This window comes from Anolis carolinensis, chromosome 3 (assembly GCF_035594765.1).
Source record: "Anolis carolinensis isolate JA03-04 chromosome 3, rAnoCar3.1.pri, whole genome shotgun sequence".
Classification (NCBI taxonomy): domain Eukaryota; kingdom Metazoa; phylum Chordata; class Lepidosauria; order Squamata; family Dactyloidae; genus Anolis; species Anolis carolinensis.
This window is the reverse complement of record NC_085843.1, coordinates 60,934,201-60,955,034: the sequence shown is the minus strand read 5'-3', so window position 1 is coordinate 60,955,034 and position 20,834 is coordinate 60,934,201. Positions and strand designations below refer to the sequence as shown.

At 38.7% G+C, this 20,834-nt stretch overlaps 1 protein-coding gene and 1 long non-coding RNA gene across 7 annotated transcripts in view; both read right to left on the bottom strand.

The window, feature by feature from the left end:
* The window catches only part of gbe1 (1,4-alpha-glucan branching enzyme 1), a 267,486-nt gene that overhangs the window by 155,829 nt on the left and 90,823 nt on the right, over nucleotides 1–20,834 (bottom strand). The gene's annotated exons all lie outside the window — the stretch shown is intronic.
* LOC134297424 (uncharacterized) overlaps nucleotides 11,978–20,834 on the bottom strand; it is a 26,289-nt gene continuing 17,432 nt past the window's right edge. Inside the window, exon 2 of the long non-coding RNA XR_010004157.1 lies at nucleotides 11,978–20,834. This exon is cut by the window's right edge and continues 6,543 nt beyond it. This is a non-coding gene — a long non-coding RNA (uncharacterized LOC134297424).

Genomic DNA, 20,834 nt, shown 5'->3' with positions numbered 1-20,834 from the left:
CTAGTAAAATGTGGGCTAGACAAAACTACGGTTAGGTGGATCTGTAATTGGCTAAGCGAACGAACCCAAAGGGTGCTCACCAATGCGTCGTCTTCATCATGGAAAGAAGTGACAAGTGGAGTGCCGCAGGGCTCCGTCCTGGGCCCGGTTCTGTTCAACATCTTTATTAACGACTTAGACGAAGGGTTAGAAGGCACGATCATCAAGTTTGCAGATGACACCAAACTCGGAGGGATAGCTAACACTCCAGAAGACAGGAGCAGAATTCAAAACGATCTTGACAGACTAGAGAGATGGGCCGAAACTAACAAAATGAAGTTCAACAGGGACAAATGCAAGATACTTCACTTCGGCAGAAAAAATGGAAATCAAAGATACAGAATGGGGGACGCCTGGCTTGACAGCAGTGTGTGCGAAAAAGATCTTGGAGTCCTCGTGGACAACAAGTTAAACATGAGCCTACAATGTGATGCGGCAGCTAAAAAAGCCAATGGGATTTTGGCCTGCATCAATAGGGGAATAACGTCTAGATCCAGGGAAGTCATGCTCCCCCTCTATTCTGCCTTGGTCAGACCACACCTGGAATACTGTGTCCAGTTTTGGGCACCGCAGATGAAGGGAGATGCTGACAAGCTGGAAAGCGTCCAGAGGAGGGCAACTAAAATGATTAAGGGTCTGGAGAACAAGCCCTATGAGGAGAGGCTTAAAGAGCTGGGCATGTTTAGCCTGCAGAAGAGAAGGCTGAGAGGAGACATGATAGCCATGTACAAATATGTGAGGGGAAGTCATAGGGAGGAGGGAGCAAGCTTATTTTCTGCTGCCCTGCAGACTAGGACACGGAACAATGGCTTCAAACTACAGGAAAGGAGATTCCACCTGAACATCAGGAAGAACTTCCTCACTGTGAGGGCTGTTCGGCAGTGGAACTCTCTCCCCCGGGCCGTGGTGGAGGCTCCTTCTTTGGAGGCTTTTAAGCAGAGGCTGGATGGCCATCTGTCGGGGGTGCTTTGAATGCGATTTCCTGCTTCTTAGCGGGGGGTTGGACTAGATGGCCCTTGAGGTCTCTTCCAACTCTACTATTCTATGATTCTATGATTCTATGAAAACAGCAAAATAAGTTTACATTGTACATGAAACTAGTAATGGATATATTTCATTCACTAAAATGCTCAGGAGAATAAATTGTTAACTTTTCAATAACTTCCCAGAATTCTATAAATGATCAATTTCTCCTGGAATTTGATACTTGCTGTTACTTCTTTACCAAAGGGATGGTGACCCTTTCCTTTGCTAATTAATAATACATTCCCCAAGCAGAGAAAAATCTAACAATAAATGGGACAGGACCAGCACACTTTCTGGAAGGATTGGTGATTAGAACTCGGGGGGGGGGGGGGGTAATATGGCATATAAATACCTTGAAGAATCAGAAAAGGATCCTTCTCTCACAGCATATAAAAAGGCAAAATAAAGCAAACATACTATGCTCCAAATATATTTGAAGCCTACCAGAGTGATAGTCTCAAGGCATATTACCTATTAGGATAGTGGCCATGGGCTCTCTACTTATGTTTAGAAATTCAATTAATGCATAATAGAGGTTCATACATGGTTCGGGTCCAGCCTAACGTCATGATCACATCTCCCCCATGAAGTGGCGCGGGCCCTAAGATCAGCCAAGGAGGCTCTCCTCTTGATCCTGCCTCCGTCTCAAGTGTGGTTGGTGGGGACAAAGGAGAGGGCCTTCTTGGTGGTGGCCCCCCGCTCTGGAACGCCCTCCCCAGGAAACTTAGATAAGCCCCCACAGTACAGAACTTTCGGAAAGAACAAAAATTTGGCTCTTTCAACAGGCCTTTGATATGTTATGGATTGATGATGATAAATGGAAGCTCTTATGTGTGCCTGCGATCTAGAGTCACCCACAGAACAATAACACGCCACTCAGGTTTGCAGAACAAACATGCAGGAACTTTACTGATTCCAAAAGATCAAAAACAGTACTATTTACAATGGTCCTTCTGCTTCAGAGAAGAATACAGTCCTTGTTCTTCTCCTTTTTTTCTCAGCAGAAAAACAGGCCTCAAAATAGCAAGGCCTCTCTGAGTACACTTCTCTCTTTATCAGCAGTGCAGTGTCAGCAAATGAAAACTTCACCAAACTGGTTCCACAGCAGCAGAACAGAAACAGTATCAAATCAATTCCCAGGCTCAGCCAATCGGCTTCATGCACTTCATTTTCCAATTAACAAACACAGCACAGTGCCTTTGCAAACCATGATACTTTGATAATGTTTAGGATAGCAGCCAGCATACTATCTTTAGCCAGGAAAGGCTAAATTGATGGCATGGATCTTTTGTTCCATACTCTGCCATACTTATTGACTCTATGGCTCTTACCACTTTTATATGTCTGGTTTTAAATGTGTTATTGGTTTTAATGTCGATATACTGTATTTTATATATTGTGTGGCACCACTATGTGCTATATGTTAGCTGCTTCAAGTCCCTATGGGAGATGGTGGTGGGAATATAAATTAAAGATTATTATTATTATCATTATTATTATTGTTATTGTTATTATTCAAAAATTTAGGGTGTGGGGATAGGCAAACACTGGTGGACAGGGTATTTAGTGGAACATGGGAGGGTACAGTCAACCTTCAGTATTTGCTAGGGTTAAGGGCAATAGACTCCCAACAAAAGTTGAAATCCACCAATTTAAAACAAATAACCTGAGGGGACATCTCTCTAGAAATATTTAGCTTCTCCAGTATGGCTCTATAGTCAACTTCTGCTGGGGAGGAGTTACCCCCAAAATCTCTACATCCTATAGCAATTTTTGGTGGAAGATGACCATTGAATTGCACTGAAGGACCTTGGAATTCTTAGAAATAATACTTTTAATCAAATTCCTGAATAATCAAATCCATGAAAGTTAAACCCATCTGTTGAAGACCACTATTAAATAACCACAAGAACTGTGGCGTTGCTTATTCCGAATTTTGCCTTATGGTACTTAAGAATTTCATCTATTAGATTTACAGCACCATCTCTCCCCCCCCCCCCCCCCCCCCGGAAAGAAAGGTTCTCTAGGTGGCTTTCTCTTCAGAGACAAACAAAAATATCTCTGGAGCCTATGCAGCTTATAAGAATAAGAACGGTAACTCATTGTTAAAGAAACACAAAATAAATTACTAGTGAAATATACAGCTAACAACATGACAGTTTCCTTGTTTCCGATCAAGATTATAAAATCAACATTTTATCCTCAGAAATAGCACATAAAATATTGATGCCTGATCACTCTAGAAATACACCACTTCTGCAACACAATCTCTAACCTAATAAGATTTTTTACCACTTAAAACCACTTACTTTAAATGGGACTACACTGGCTAGATTCCAAGTACCTTGGTTTAACAGAACTGTGAGTCAGGCTGTCAATGTGGAAAGAGTGTTCCAATTTCATTTTCATAGCAGCTCCCTAAGAGGTCAGACGTAATTATCAGCCTCAGTGTTGATATTACTCCTGTGGTAGCTGTCCAAAGAAGTGAGGAGCATTATCAAGGTTTTCTAATGACGTCAATGTTGCCACAAGGACAGACAGATCTCATCTCTGGGATTGCAGTGAGTTGCTAAGAAGGAAACAGGCAGAAAGTATGGGGTATATCACTAAATCTTACACAGAAGACCATTTCAGCTGTATCAGTAATACTACGAAAGTTTTACACATGAAGTGCCATAGTTATATTACTTCTCCATAGAAGGGAATGGGTGACTATGGCATTGACCAAGTAGGTTTAACAATGGTAGTTTCACATAAACATGGAGTGATATAGAATCTGTATGTTGGAAGGTTTCATGGTGTGAGCCTTTAATAACAATTAATGAAAGGAAAGCTGGTATGTTAGGATTTTCCCCCACAGCTGATACTTTCTCATATGAAGCATTCTTAAATGCATTACTTTCTCAATGGTTATGTTGTATAGGAAAAAATATTTTGTTATTAAAGGGGAATAAAAATCAAAGCATAAAGTAATCCAAACATAGTTGTCCCAAAGGGTAGACGTGATAGAAAAACTATAACTGGCCTCAATTATATCTGTGGGTATTTTTATGTCTACAACAAAAGCAAAACAAAAGATCATATGGCTTACTGATGAAAAACAGTCAATGTTCAAAAGAAATTATTATTTGCACAACAAATCTTTTATCTCCCCTTGATTTTCAGATGACATTTTTCTTATTATATGCTGAAGCTTCTGTATTAGAATGAAGCAGATAAATATATTCAAGTAGAAAAGAAAATACATGTACAAAGCATCACATAAACCCTGTATCAGTGACACTCTATATTAATGGAACTGATTGAACTGAAATAACAGACATGATTCTACTAGAATGACTAATTTATTCTGTCTAATTCACAGCAGAAGATATGTATTTGGTAGAGTAAAATATTATGAGCCTTTTTTAAGATTAGGAGGCAGTTAATTGTTTTTAATAGAGCAGATTAAACATTTGAGTATAAGGCCTTGAATTCAAAAGTGCTAAGCCAATCTTCTTCTGGAGAGTAAAAGCGGGGTATAAATAAACATAATAATGAAGTATTAAAAACTTTATAACAGTGAGACTCTTAAATCAGAAAGGACTCTGACCTATGCAAAAGGCAGATAAACCTTTTTTATCTGGAAAAAATGTTATTTTGTCAGCTGAACCTTATTTTCAATTCGTGAATAAAGCAGAGTACAAATAAATGGATTAGAAGAATTGAAATATTATTTTTAAAAGTGTATTTAATGTATTTAATCACCTGTCTGTGATTGTTTTATTGTTCATCTAATATTGATATACAAGAGATACAAGACAAAACATTTTATTTAAGTGCTCTCTCTCTCTCTCTCTCTCTCTCTCTCTCTCTCTCTCTCTATATATATATATATATATATTTGTATATGTTGACCTCATGTGTAATTTGATGGCAGGTTTTGGAGCTAAAATTACGGATTTTGATATGACATGTGGATAAGTCGAGGGTCATCCTGCAGAAAGGGGGAAGTGTCAGCACCAGCTCAGGGGGTCAGCCACCCTTAGCCACTGCAGATACAATTTTCCAGCCCAGTCATTCAAAAAGGCTTCTGCCTCTCTACTCAGATAATTGAATGGGGTTTTTTTGATAAATATTTAGGTACCTTATTAATTCTTATAAAAAAGAAATCATCGCAATCTCTGAGTAGAGAGCTTAGTCTGCCTGGGAAGAACCTTAAAAAGTGCCAACTCTCTGTACTCTCTCAGTACTCCTTTGAGAGGAAGCAAAAAGAACCAGAGCCACAATTTTCCACAGGCAAGAAAAAAACACCAGAAGTAGCACTGCAGCAGAGAAAGTAGAGAGTGCTAGTTTTTCTTTTATGTTGTCCTAGAATGGACCAAGCTCTCACTATTGCCACTTAAAGTGGTGGATGGTTCCTTTTCTCATATACGATTGTGAAAGAATAATATTTACATTGACAGATGGAAAAGTTGACTCAAGTTTTTGGGGTGTACATTTTTATCTAAAATTTCTAAAATTATACATGAGTATATACAGTAATTTGGGTTGCAGTCCGAATTTGTGGTACATCTAGGTATGAGCATACCTCAGTTAACAAAGCTTCCATCAAAGAAGTATTTTTCCATCCATCCAACCCCACATTTTCCTCCTTATTCTCTGTCTAGCTGGAAGGTTGCAATTTTTTTAGCAGTATTGACACTGGAATGACAGTAAGGAGATGTGGAGAAACACCGATTTCTCATGTCACTATGCAATAAATATTCAGCAGTGAAAGAACTGAATCCTACTCTAGCCAATCTTACTGCAGTTATGTGTGCCTGCTTACTACAGGCATGGTAAAAAAAAAAAAGCAGATGCATGTTTAATGAAGGATTTTCCAGAATCCTTTATTGAGCATTCATCAACAGAAAAACAGAGAGAGGGAAAGAGCATATCAGCCTGCCTCCTCAGTTACTGCCCAGCATGTTAAAGAAACATGGATCTCTATAAGTTTTTTTTACCAAAACAAGTATAATAATAATCATAATCATTTTACTTCTTGACTGACTCTTCTTGTGCCTAGAGGCAGGTTATAACATAGCTAAAAAACACACAATCATTATATAAAACACACATATTAAAACATATTTCTACAAAGTACATATACAGTAGAGTCTCACTTATCCAACATAAACGGGCCGGCAGAATGTTGGATAAGCGAATATGTTGAATAATAGGGACGCATTAAGGAAAAGCCTTAAACATCAAATTAGGTTATGATTTTACAAATTAAGCACCAAAAAATCATGTTATACAACAAATTTGACAGAAAAAGTAATTCAATAGGCAGTAATGCTATGTAGTAATTACTGTATTTACGAATTTAGCACCAAAATATCACAATGTATTGAAAACATTTACTACAAAAATGTGTTGGATAATCCAGAACGTTGGATAAGTGAGACTCTACTGTATTAAATTACATCAAACAAATAAAATATAGCAAATTTAAAATTCATGATATATGCAGGTAAAGGAAACTGATCACTGGATACATTTTGGAAGATGCTTTCTAAGATTGTCTAAAAGAATTAAAATGTTTTGTGTATTCATGCAAGGCCTGCCTGACCTGTTTGTTGCATTCCAATCAAATCCAAAATTTTATTGGTAATATCCATAATCTGCAAATACGCATAGTAAAATTAAATGCAGAGAAATAGCTATTAACATAGCCAAATAAATTAAATTACACAACACAGTATAAATTAAAACACAGATCACATAAAAAGGTTTAAGAAGAGACAACAAATGTTTAACTGCTCTTTTTGGTGTTGTTGGAACTTATCCCTATTCTTTCTGCCTCTAGTACCAATATTTCTGTTAATGTAACATGGAGGAACACGTTTTCCTGTTTGGGAAAGCGTTTAATTAAGCCAAACAAGTGTAGTGGAAGCTCTGGGTTCTTATGTTGGTTTTAATGTTCACACAGTTTTAATTGTGTTTGTGGTTTCAAATATTTATGCTTTAATGAGTTGTTTTAACTTTTGTATTGGGCTCGGGCTGTGGCGCAGGCTGGAGAGCAGCTGCAATGAATCACTGCAATGAATCACTCTGACCAGGGGGTCATGAGTTTGAGGCCCCCTCGGAGCCTATGTTTGTTTGTTTTTATTCTATGTTAAAAGGCATTGAATCTTTGCCTATATGTGTAATGTGATCCGCCCTGAGTCCCCTTCGGGGTGAGAAGGGCGGAATATAAATGCTGTAAATAAATAATAATAAATATTGTATGTTTTTATTCTGTTGTAACCACCTTGGGTCTGTGCTCAAAGAAAGGCGGGATATAAATTTCTCAAATAAATAAATAAATTCATTTTGTTAACCGGGGTATCCTATATATAAATCAACCCAAAAAAACTAGGTTGACTTATCCATGGTTAATGAGAGCGTTGTACCTTAACTCTTACTATATAAAAAAAAAACCCATCCACTTCCTTGAGTAGTGATGCAAGGAAAATTTGTCCCATCTCAGTATTACCTAAAAGAAGCACCAACTCACTATACTCTCTCTGTTTTGGTGGAACTTTTGGACTTTTTTGAATATCACAGCCTGGATGGGTAATTGGCAGCAGTGGCTGGGGTGGCTAGCTTTTTCAGCTCTCCTCGAGCCTTTTCACACCCCATAACCATAGCACTGTAAGATTCCATTTTAACTGCCATGAATTCTGGAGTTTGCAGATTAAAGATATACTAGAGCTCTCTGGTTGAAGACTTTGAGAACCCTTCCTTAAACAGCAAATCTCAAGTTTCCATAGAATGCAGCCATGGCATTAGACAAACAAACTTTCAAGTGCCCTACATGAAGTTGAGTGCTGTGATATTTACTTTAAATTTATTCAAAATGTTCATTTGTATTTAAAACAACAAATATTAATTATACTGTGAACAGTAAAAAAAAATTACCCAGTAATCTTCCATACTGAATTGTACATATAGACCTCTGAAGATACTTTAAAATTATGTTAAACGAAGGTCACCACAACATCTGTTATAGAACTCCAATATGCCGATGACAACGTAGTCTGTGCGCACTCAGAAGAAGACCTACAAGCCACTCTAAACACCTTCGCAGAAGCATACGAGAAGCTCGGCCTCTCTTTGAACATTGAGAAAACCAAAGTGCTCTTCCAACAGGCATCAGCTAATCCCTCTGCAATGCCAGGAATACAGCTTAATGGTGTAACGTAGAAAACGTTGACCATTTCCGCTACCTTGGCAGCCACCTCTCCACAAAAGTCAACATTGACACTGAAATACAACATAGCCTGAGCTCTGCGAGTGCAGCATTTTTCAGAATGAAGCAGAGAGTGTTTGATGATCGGGACATCCGTAGAGATAACAGGGTGCTTGTTTACAAAGCCATTGTCCTCCCAACCCTGCTCTACGCCTATGAAACGTGGACGGTCTACAGACATCACACTCAACTGATGGAGCGTTTCCATCAGCGTTGCCTCAGAAAAATCCTGCAAATCTCTTGGGAAGACAGGTGGACAAATGTCAGCATGCTGGAAGAAGCAAAGACCACCAGCATTGAAGCGATGCTCCTATGCCATCAACTCCACTGGACTGGCCGCATTGTCCGAATGCCCGATCACCGTCTCCCAAAGCAGTTGCTCTACTCTGAACTCAAGAATGGGAAACGTAATGTTGGTGGGCAGGAAAAGAGATTTAAAGATGGGCTTAAAGCCAACCTTAAAAACTGTGGCAATGGCACTGAGAACTGGGAAGCCCTGGCCCTTGAGCGCTCTAATTGGAGGTCAGCTGTGACCAGCAGTGTTGCGGAGTTCAAAGAGGCACGAATGGACGGCTTAATGGAGAAACGTGCCAAGAGGAAGGAGCGTCAAGCCAACCCTGATCGGGACCGCCTTCCAACTGGAAACTGATGTCCTCACTGCGGGAGAACATGCAGATCAAGAATAGGTCTCTTCAGCCACCTGCGGACACACCCCCAAGACCCTATAACTGGAGGACCATCATCCTCGGCCTACGAGGGATCGCCTAAGTAAGTAAAGACCTAAAATTGTTTTGTGGAAACTAATATTTTCCTAATAAGCTCAGTGAACAACCATATTTCACCAAATGATCCTCTTCTTCACTTACATATTCAAATCTTGTGGATATCAGTGGGATCTAAGAAACCTGTTTATGAGCTATTAAGAAAGACAACAATTCTGGTTGTCTTTCCTAATAGCTAACCAAGTTCTATCAAGTCAGATAGGAAGAAGAAGGAAACAGTTTTCCATCTGTATTTCTTTTCAGATCTTTCACTGACACATTCTAAAAAGTAAGTCTTGTCACAATAAATAATGGTATCAGTACACTTACATGGAAAAAACCAAGATGATAATTTATACATGTGCTGGTACATAATTTTATATTAGGGTGGACACAGTATGGCTCTCCAAAGATTGCTGAATGACAACTCCCGGAATTGTTCACCACTAAGCATCTGGAGAGCCTTTGTGTCCACTCCTGTTTTATATCTATCTCCTATTATCCTTGATGCTAGGTCTTCAGCTGAAGCCTGACTTGCAACCTATTTACTTTGTCTCCTAGAGCTGAATAAAAGTGGTTGAAAATCAATCAAGGCCCGCTCTGCACTGACCTCCCTTGTTTTCTGTTTTCCTGAGTGTAATGGAGTGTGATGAAACACTGGTAACTGGCTTTAAAATAAATAGTTTATTATCACTCACACTAGAAAAAGGCCCATATTATCACAGGTGCATGCAGAGAAAATGACGGTAAGATATGAGGACAAGGCAAAAAAGTCCTTCTCTGTGAAAATCCCCAGTTTAGGTAAATTACCTTTTCTCCTCAAAAGCAAATCACAATCTTTTTCAGATATGAATGAAAGTCGAGGTATCCATTTAAGGATAGCATTGGGGTTGTGGTAAATCTGTTTCCTTCCTTTGGTGATCTAGTCACTGAGAATCACAATTATTCATGCCTCCACAGTGCTATTATTAATTAATTTTCTGAGTCATGAGTGCTTGGTGACAAAGTGAGATAGAAAGAAAGAAGAGTACCACCCAAGTCCAGAAAGAAAGAAAAAAGGATTAGTGGCATTTTTGAAGGTGACCACTAAAGAGACAAAAAAATCCTAAGCTGCATATATGATTTGGTCCCCATGCCATTACAGTCAGATAAATTAGGAAGGCTTCTGCAGTGTCAGTTAAACAAAGCTGAAATTAATGATGAAATTGACTTGCCTTTCTGTTTGATTTTCATCAAAACTCAATTATAAAACCAGCTATCAAAAGGAAGTGTCCCATTAGTAGTTTATTCATGATAACTTCAGAAGACAATTCTGAGTCCACAGATGATATTTAACAGGCAACCACAGTCACTACAGGTTTCTGGTGAAAATTACTTCTAATCAAGGCCTTAACTATTATAATTAAAAACAGCACTAATCATTTGATGTATGTATGAAAAGAACAGGAATAAGATTTATTATGGCTTATGACCGTTTATGTATAAGGAGGGGGAGGGGGACCTTCTTCCAAATATCATCTGCAAGAGGGATTATGATGACAAATGTTCTAATGAATACGATTTAAGTAACTCCAGAAAACATAAAATGTTGATTCCCTCAGCTATATTAAACAAAAATGTTAAAAGCCTATTACTTTGGCCAATTACCACTTCAGTATTAAAAATACTCCAAATTTAGTTGTTGACTAATCCTAGATACTTTAAAGGGAATTTCAGCCTAATAGCAGAACTCTCTGTTTCATGTTATTTTCCCCTGTCAAGCAAGTGTGTGTTCGGCATGCCTAAATACACCCACAAACCTTCATCAATACACAAGGGAACTTCAATTCGGTCTCTAGTATGTGTTTCCCATTTCATCTGCAATATTCTAGAAGATCAAATAACTATTGAGATTTCCATGCATAAAGCTGCCTAAAAGAGTTAATTAAAAGCATGACTGAAAACTCTGTACTTCTTTCCCCCTACTCTTTCTGCCTATAAAGATAAAACCAATATAAGTAAAAGTACAACTAATTGACATTAACACATTAATTAGCATGACGTGAAAAGATTTTTAAGTGACATAGTACTATAAAAAGTGCAAGGTTAAAACTTGCTGTTATGTATATTTTCTTCTGGCACAAAGTATCTTCCATCAGATGTTCATTCTGAAACAATCTATCCTATATGTAATTATGACAATTCCATAGGTACCTATTATAATCCTGCCACCACAAATACATACTGAAATATACCCGTATTTACTTGAGTCTAATGTGCCATCATATCTAATGCACACCTCAATTAAAAAAAAAAAGAGGATTTGCTGAAACCAAAAAAAGGATTTGCTAGTGAATGCAATGTGAAAGCGGCCAAAAGTGCACTCTTTGTAATTTGGCCATTACAGTTGCTGCCTGCTTAGAATTCCCTCTTTAAAAACAATTGTGTTAGAGTACCAAAGCTTTCAGCAATGGGGGAAAAAACATTGGGGTGCATCTATGCTACAGAATAAATTCACTTTAATTGCCTTGGTTTAATGCTATGGAGTCATGGAGGCTGTAGTTTGACAAGGTTTTGAGCCTTCTCTGCCAAAGAAGATTAATGCGTCACCAAATTACAAATCCCAGGATGGTATAGCACTGAGTCTTGGCCATTAAATTAGAGACAAAGTCGTGAAAGAGGAGTTCCTGAAGGAGCTTCCCCTTTTGCTATGGCACCAAAAGGACCATATGACATGATTCTAATGTATACCCTAATTTTGGCAAGGCGATTTAGACAAAAAGGTGAGCATTAGATTCAAGTAAATAGGTAGATCTCCCAAATTGTGTGAAAATAACTGATCTTCAAAATTAACAATTGGATGAAAAATTAGAATTAATAATAATAATAATAATAATAATAATAATAATAATAATAATAATAATAACAACTTTATTTTTATACCCCACCCCATCTCCCCGAAGGGACCCGGGGTGGCTTACATGGGGCCTAGCCCGATAAAACAATCAAATATCAGTAACACAGCCATAAAACAATTATACCAGTAAAACATCAATATCAATAAAACAATCGTTAAAATCGACAAGAAGCATACAAGAAACATACAATATTAAAACAGGAGACTAATTCATAAAATCCAGAACAGAATGTGCCGGTAGAAATGGACAATAAAGTGCAAAATAGCATTGGCAACACCTCAGAAATGGGGGCTATTATAAAATGGGCAGATGGATCAGGCCAACATCAAATTAGGTGTCAAAGGCCTTTTGGAAGAGCCAGGTTTTTAAGCTCCTACGAAAGGAGAGGAGGGTAGGGGCCTGCCTGATCTCTCTAGGAAGAGAGTTCCAAAGCCGGGGGGCCACGACAGAGAAGGCCCTCTCTCTCGTCCCCACCAACCGCGACTGCGAGGGTGGTGGGAGCGAGAGAAGGGCCTCCCCCGACGAGTGGAGAGAACGTGCGGGTTCGTAGGGGGAGATGCGGTCTCTAAGGTAGGTGGGTCCCAAACCGTTTAGGGCTTTGTAGGTGATAACCTGCACCTTGAATTGGGCCCGGAAAGTAAACGGCAGCCAGTGGAACTCCTTAAACAGAGGCGTTGAACGCGCCCTGTAATTCGCTCCAGTTAGAAGCCTGGCTGCCAATCGTTGTACTAGTTGTAATTTTCGGGCCGTATTCAAAGGCAGCCCCACGTAGAGCGCATTGCAATAGTCCAGTTTAGAGGTAACTAAGGCATGGACCATCATGGTCAGATCAGACTTCTCGAGGTATGGTCGCAGCTGGCGCACAATTTTTATTGTGCAAAGGCCCTCCCGGCCACGGCCAACACCTGGGCCTCAAGCATCAGCCCCGAATCCAGGAGGATCCCCAAGCTGCGGACCTGCGCCTTCAGGGGGAATGCGACCCCGTCAAGCACAGGTTGCCACCCAATACCCCGATCAGACATACGACTGACCTGGAGGACCTCTGTCTTGTCAGGATTAAGTCTCAGTTTATTCACCCTCATCCAGGCCAACACAGCGGCCAGACACTGGTCCAGAATCCGAGGGGCTTCCTTGGATTTAGGTGGAAAACAGTAGTAGAGTTGGGTGTCATCCGCATAGAGATGGCACCGTACTCCAAAACTCCGGATGACCTCATCCAGCGGTTTCATTTAGATGTTAAAAAGCATGGGGGACAAAATAGAACCTTGCGGGACCCCACAGGTCAATAGCCAGGGGTCCGAGCAGGTGTCCCCCAGCTTCACCAACTGGGAACGACCCTCCAGAAAGGACTGGAGCCACTGCAGTGCAGTACCCCCAAGGCCCATCCCAGAGAGCCGCCCCAGAAGGATGCCATGGTCGATGGTATCGAAAGCCGCTGAGATGTCCAAGAGAACCAGCAGGGTCACACTCCCCCTGTCCAGCTCCCTGCGGAGGTCATCCACCAAGGCGACCAAAGCCGTCTCGGTACTGAATCCAGGCCTGAAGCCAGACTGTGATTGGTCCAGAAAATCCGTATCTTCCAAGAATCCCTGGAGCTGAGAGGCAACCACCCGCTCCAAGACCTTGCCCAATTCACATAAAATATAAGTAAACTTTCTAACAACCTGCATTTAAGAAACCTGATTCTGCAGGGGAGATTTCAACCTTGTAAGAGGTATGATTCCATTGACCAAGAGAGAGCATGCAGGAAGAAAACCAGAAAATATAACATTACCTTGATTTGGGAGATTGAAAAGGAAATAAATCTTGCTTTAAAAAGGCAAACAAATTATTAAAAACAAAGCATTTTCTTACTTTGAGAAAGTAGAAGTTGCTATCATTGTTATGGAAAACAGGATAAGACAAAGAATTGATTGACATCAACTAGCTACTGGAGAAACCTGAAATGGTCTGAGTTAAATTGCTAGCATTTAATGAACATTAGAACAATAACAGACAATAACTTGTTATGGATACATATACTAAGTGGTTAAATGAAGGCTAAATTTCTGAAAGTTATTGTGTGAAATAGTAGATGTTACTGTCTAAAGATATGGGAAGCATATGTTGAGAAAAGTTTGGGTAATTTAGATGATCAGGCCACTTGGCAAGCGACATACCATGAGATAAATTTGATAACAGAAGAGCTAAAGCAGGCCCTGATAGAAACATAAAGAACTTTTAAAGAAGTCACAATGAATTTTGTCATAAAACCTGCCAAAAGATTTGGAAATCTGAAAAAAGAGCTGGATAAATCAACCACACTTACGGATTATGTCAGAAGGAAGAGTGTGATTATGGGGGGACTTCTTCAAAGTAAAGATCTTTACAACAAAGAAGAAATTGTGATCTTAGCGGACAGCAGCATGACAAATACGGAGAAAAGTAGTGATTGTGAGCAGTCTGCTCATGAAGGTGTGGAAATGGACAGAGCTGAAGATGAAGAAAAGAGGGATTTATGAGAGGGTGTACATTTCCCACATTCTTCTGTCATGAATGATTTATGTTTTTTTTTATTATTATTGTGACTGCTTCTCGGCAGGGGGTTGGATTGAATGGCCTATGAGGTCTCTTTCAACTCTATGATTCTATGAAAATTAAGAAACATGTTAAATATAAATATTGATAAAGGATGGATGCAAACAGTGAGTTTTAGTCAGTTCTTGAAATAAGTATGAATATCCAGTGAAAATGCCTACATATTTTACTCTGTATGTTTTTTTATTGTTAGATATTAGATGGATTGAACAAAAAGAAAAGGAGAAATCACTATATAAATATGTCTCTTGACATTTTGATTATATACATCTTGATTATAGATCTTTTGATTATATGAAAGGTAAAAAAATTGCAAGTTGTAGGATATTTGTACTTGAAGGATATTTGTACTTGAAAGGTGGCAAATACTTTTAATAGATATGGTGTATTTCTATAGTTTCAAAAGAAAATTAACAAAAGATTAGAAATTGAAATTAAAGAACAATGGTAGTTAAAATGATTGAATTTGCAGAGATTGATAAATCATTTATGCTGTTTATCTTAATTCAATAAATGTTGATGGTAAATTTTCAAACTGAATGTCCTTTAAAAATTATGGTGACTGAAGTTGATTTCGAAAATAAGTATAATTTAAATGAACAGATGCAATGTAATTTCTAGATTACTGTATATATTCATGTGTGAGTCCATCTCATATATAAATCAAAGGCAGGTTTTGGGTTTTGTCTTCGTGTGAGGAGCGACTTGAGAAACTGCAAGTCACTTCTGGTGTGAGAGAATTGGCCATCTGCAAGGACGTTGCCCAGGGGACAGCCGGATATTTTTGATGTTTTTTATCATCCTTGTGGGAGGCTTCTCTCATGTCCCTGTATGGAGCTGGAGCTGATAGAGGGAGCTCATCCGCGCTCTCCCCAGGTGGGATTTGAACCTCGCAGCTTTCAGATCAGCAACCCAACCTTCAAGTCACAAGGCTTTAATCTATTACACCACCGGGGGCTCCAGGTTTTGGGGTCAAAATTATGGATAAATTGAGGTCATTCCCCTGAGAAGGGAACAAACCAATGCCAACACAGTGGGCCTGCTGTCTGGTCACTGCTGCCATTTCCTTGGCCATGCATGCCCAAAGGCCAGTAACAACCTTATGGCAGAAAAAGTAAAGGGTGTTGGTGCTTCTTTTATAGTCTACTGGGATAGACTAAGCTTGTGCCTTTCACCATCCTACTTAGAGAAGAGGGAGGTTACCTTATTAATTTAAGGTACCATACCCACAATGACCTGTGGACAAATTGACCTAGTTTTTTGGATTTATTTTTTGATTCAAATTTCTAGACTTACATAACACTATAAAAGGTAAATGGAAGGGTGAAACTGTAAAATATAACTACAGCAGATTCATATTTCTTTTTTCTATATTTTGTTCATGAAGGTTCGCTTGTAGGTTATCTGATAGATTTGTATGTTGGCTTAGTAGTTTATTTTCATTATATGCTTTATTCAATTTTTATTCTTTGTAGATTTGAAGCAATAAACTTTATTTTTTAAAGGGTTGCAAGATTACTCAGTCTCCTACAAAACTTTACTTGATGGGTGAAAGATTTTCCTGACTACCATACAGAATTGTAATTCAATTCTTATTTTAAAAGGTTATTCTTGTAATCCAGAATGCATGCTACCGCAGAACTCAAGACAAAATATTGAGCATTGCCAGCTAATTCTTTATGCTGTTGAGCTTGAATAAGATTGTGAGTTCACAATATTCTCAGTAAAGTGTGTATGCTAGTGTCTGTTTTATGTCAATAGGGCATAATACCTCTTTTTATCTTAATCCGATACCGTATATATCTGAACAGCTGTAGGCTATACAGAACTATACTTTACAACAGAAAGCATAAGAATGTGCTTTTAAAAACCAAGAATGTTATGCCAGAGTTGTCTGTCCATGGTGTGTATCTAGCTCATATTTTTGACATTTCATCCCTAAGAATGTGATATCTTCCTGCATAAACAGTGAAGCTTCTACAAGAGATCAATAAGGCTAAAAGAAAAGTTGGCATCCATCATTATCACTTTACTGATATTACTGATGAAATCAATCAGTGAAATGGCACACCTCTGACATTAACTACAAGAGCCAAGTAAGTACGTCACTTATTGGTCTGATAAAAAGAAGTTAAAGAGGAGTCATTTCACTGATTTCACAGGAGTTCTGTAAAACCATAACAATATAGTATCTTCTATATAACTCTAAGCAGCTCCACTGGCTGTCAATAAGTTTCCGGTCCCAATTCAAAGTGCAAGTAATCATCTAAACGGTTCGGACCCTGCCTATTTTCACGACCGCATCCCTCTATGTACCTGTGTGAGCCTTTCTCACGGTCCCATCACTGTCACAAACACAGTTGGTGGGGATGAGGGAGAGGGCCTTCTCGATGGTAGCCCCCTGACTTTGGAACGCCCTCCCCAGCGAGATTAGTCAGGCCCCCACCCTATCCTCCTTCCAGAGGGAATTGAAGACTTGGATGTTTAGACAAGCCTTCGAGAATGTCTAGCTCAATGGTCTGCAATTATGATACTGGACAGCACTTTCATTCAATTCCCTTGTTCCTTAGCTACAATTTGCACTATCCCTTTCCTTTCTTCTTGTTTATAGTTGGCCATGTTTTTACAACAGTTGACAATATAGGTTATTGGGCGCTGTCCTGAGTTCAAATTGTTGTTTTATATACTAATGGCTTTATTTTGTATTGTACTGTGTGTTTATTTTATGTGTTGTTTTAGGCACCTTATGCCATATATAAGCCAACCCAAGTCCCTTCAGGGAGATGGAGGTGGAGTAAAAAAAAATCAAGTTGTTGTTGTTGTTGTTGCTGTTGTTGTTGTTGTTATTACTCTATCATAGATCAAGAGAGTTGTAAAATGTGATTAATGATTGGAGTCAAGAATATCCTTAGAAACAAATCAAGTATTTTTTTCAGAAAATGGAAATCTTGCCCAAACAAGAACAAAAAAGAACAGATTTTGGCCAAAGAAATAGAAATACATAAGATAAAGATAAAGAAGTTGTGAAGAAGAGAAAAAAATAGGTCTCTTTCCATCAGATAAGGGAGAAGCCATTTGTAGTTTGAGTCTGTTGAAGTTTGGGTTTGCTCCTTCCACTCACTTCAGTTAGGCAGGAAATAAAGGCCTCTCTGGTGTCCTCACGCTGGGAAACAAGTCTGAGAAAGCTAATCACTAATAAAAGCAAAGAGACCAATGCTCTAGAAAACATAAATGATTATTAATATTTGCAGAACATACAGAACTAGCCAGAAAAGATGTAACAGTAAGAGTTCTAACCCTTTAATAGAGAACTGCAGTTGGTATCCATTCATAGATTCAGCCACCCATGGCTTGAATTATATATAACATTTTTACTATGCAGTTGTATATAATGGGACTTGAACATGTACAGTTTGACTGAATAGGGATGTAGGTAACTTGATCAATATTTAAACTCTATCTAAAGAATTAACCTCCAACAAAGCAAAGGTCAATTGGATGCATACTCCAACACACTTTATCTAAAAAAGACAAATAGCTTCCAGTCTCTTGATGCCCTGTCCAGCTCCTTTCAACCAAGCACTGGAAGACTTCCACCCAGACCACATGAATTAGATTGTACTGCCATTATAGTAGCTTTGGCTGCCAATGCCCCCTAACAGAAATCTGCAGGGTGACCACACAGAAGCCATCATCCACATTCAAGCATTATAAACTTGACAGCTTTAACTCTACTGAATCCAACTTTGGTAAGAGAGTCCTGTAACAAATGGTTATATATTTACTGATATCTTGCTTTCTTCTTTTAAAAGAGACTCAAAGAAGCTAACTACACTAAAAACAATTAAATGTACCATACTTACATTAAAACCTAACTAATTGGGATACCACCACCCCCCCACCTGAATCACGAAAGCTCTGGTATATCCCAAACTACAAGATCTCCTCCCATATCTACTGCTAAAGGAATGTGGGTTCTTACATATATGTCTATTTTGTTACAATAAAGAATGAACTGCTTGATCCACCCTAAGTTGTGCTGATGCTGGAATGAACACAATTCTCTCCTATGAGGAGCAGATTAGATGTCTTATTGTTGCCTCTTTTATGGCAAGTTCTGTTTGCTCTGCAAATGTTAATAAATCATTTGCACACACCCCCCCCCCCCCGCCCCATTTTTAAAAATATTTTATGCCTTCTAAGGATTGCTCCCTTTTCGGGGACACCAAATGGTCTTTTACTGCCTATCTAGAGGACTGGGAAGAGAAAACCTAAATTACAAGAGACTCACACTACAAGGGGTTCTTCACTTATCTTCTGAGAAAAAAAATGTGAACATTGCTAACATTTAAAAAAATACATACTACTGGACTAAGCACATTAGAAGCAGGGAACTGTCTAGTGAGGCAGTAAGACAAGGAAATTGAAAGGACCAGTGGAAAACAAGGAAATTAAAGAGTAAAATATTTCTACTTCTTGTCACTGAAGAAGATATACAACAGATGTCAAGCCGAAACAAACATTTTCAGGAAAGGAGTCTGAAAAAAACCTGATGCCACCTCTGGCAACAATGGTAATGTTTTGACAATTTAAAAATTAACATATCATCAGGTCCAGATGGCATCTACCCAAAAGTACTCAAAGAACTTAAATTTCAAAATGCACATCTTCTAAAAAGATCTGCCTCTATGCCTGGAAAACAGTTTTAAACAAAAGGTGAATGAGTGTAAATCCAAGAAATTAGAGGTTAGTTCCCTCAACATTTGTTTTGGGTATAGATGTAAAGATTATGGACAAGTTGATGCTAAGAAGTGGGGAAAGGGAGGAACTGGGTATTTTGGGGTAGAAGCAGAATTTTGGAGAGAAACTGAAAAAAATTAAACATGTTTAGGACAGTAAAACAAAATTAAATTTTGAAAGTACAGTGTTCCCTCATTACTTGGAGGCGCGGCTGGTGGAACGAGGGACAGGGCCTTCTCGGTAGTGGCTCCCCGGCTATGGAACACCCTCCCAAGAGAGATGCATCAAATTCCAACCCTGTTGGGCTTCAGAAAGGCCCTAAAAACATGGCTGTGTGCCCAGGCTTTTAATCAATAAATGGTGAAAATGACACAGACTGAACTATGGACAAAGCATGAGGAAGAACGGATCTGATTTTATGTTTGAAATGTATATTTTTAATTCATAATGTATTTTAATAGTTTTAACTGTTTTATGTGCTGTTTTATATTGGTTTGTATGGGCATCTAATTGTTGTCACTGTTGTAAGCCGCCCTGAGTCCCTTCGGGTGAGAAGGGCGGGATATAAATGTGAGAAATAATTAAATAAATAAATAAATACTTTGCGGTTCGCTTATCGCGGATTTGCTGTTTCACGGTTTTTCAATAAACTCAAAAAGAATGTTATAAATCATAAAAAATTACAGTTTACAGCTAAAGAAGGGAGGAAGGAGAAGCTGAAGGGAGAGAAAAGGAGCCCAAGCGGCAACGGGAGAAGGAGGCGATTTATCTACACACGATTGGTTGATAAAGACTTAAAATCGTGTATAACTACTAAAATAATGTATAAATATTAAAATAAATATAGCGTCCCTACTTTGCAGATTTTCACTTATTTTGGGTGGTCCTGGAATGTAACCCCTGTGATAAGTGAGGGAACACTGTACTACTAGGTACTATGACTGAAAAAACTACAGAAGATTACAATATTTCGGGCTATTTAATTCAGAAACACTGCTAGATACATTCAATCAGGGAAGTCATAGCCCTGAGTTTGCAAGACCTCAGCACGGCTTTTGTAACAGAAATACTTGGAGGTCTCTCATTCATAGGGTCACCACAAAATTGAAGGTGACAAGAGTTAACAAACATTTGGAATAAAGATGAAAAGGTTCCCATGACAGAAGAGTGTAAGATTATGTCTGGAGTACATAAAGAGAAAGGGGAGACATTTTTTTCTTTTCATTCGTTAGTGGATCCTTGACATCCTAGGATTAAGTTGCAGCACCCATCCCCATGGATGCCAAAATCCATGGATACTAATTCTGTGTTGTGTTTTTTCGCCTATTGTGTATATTTTATTATTGGTTTTTGTTGTTGTCCTTTGATGTTTCATATTTTATAATTGCTTGTATTTTGATTTTGCTGTAAGCCGCCCCGAGTCCCCTTCGGGGGAGATGGAGGCAGGATATAAATAAACTTATTATTATTATTATTGACACAACGACGTTGTATGACACAGCAAACAAGATAGGTATGCTGGATTTCGTTTCACAAAAT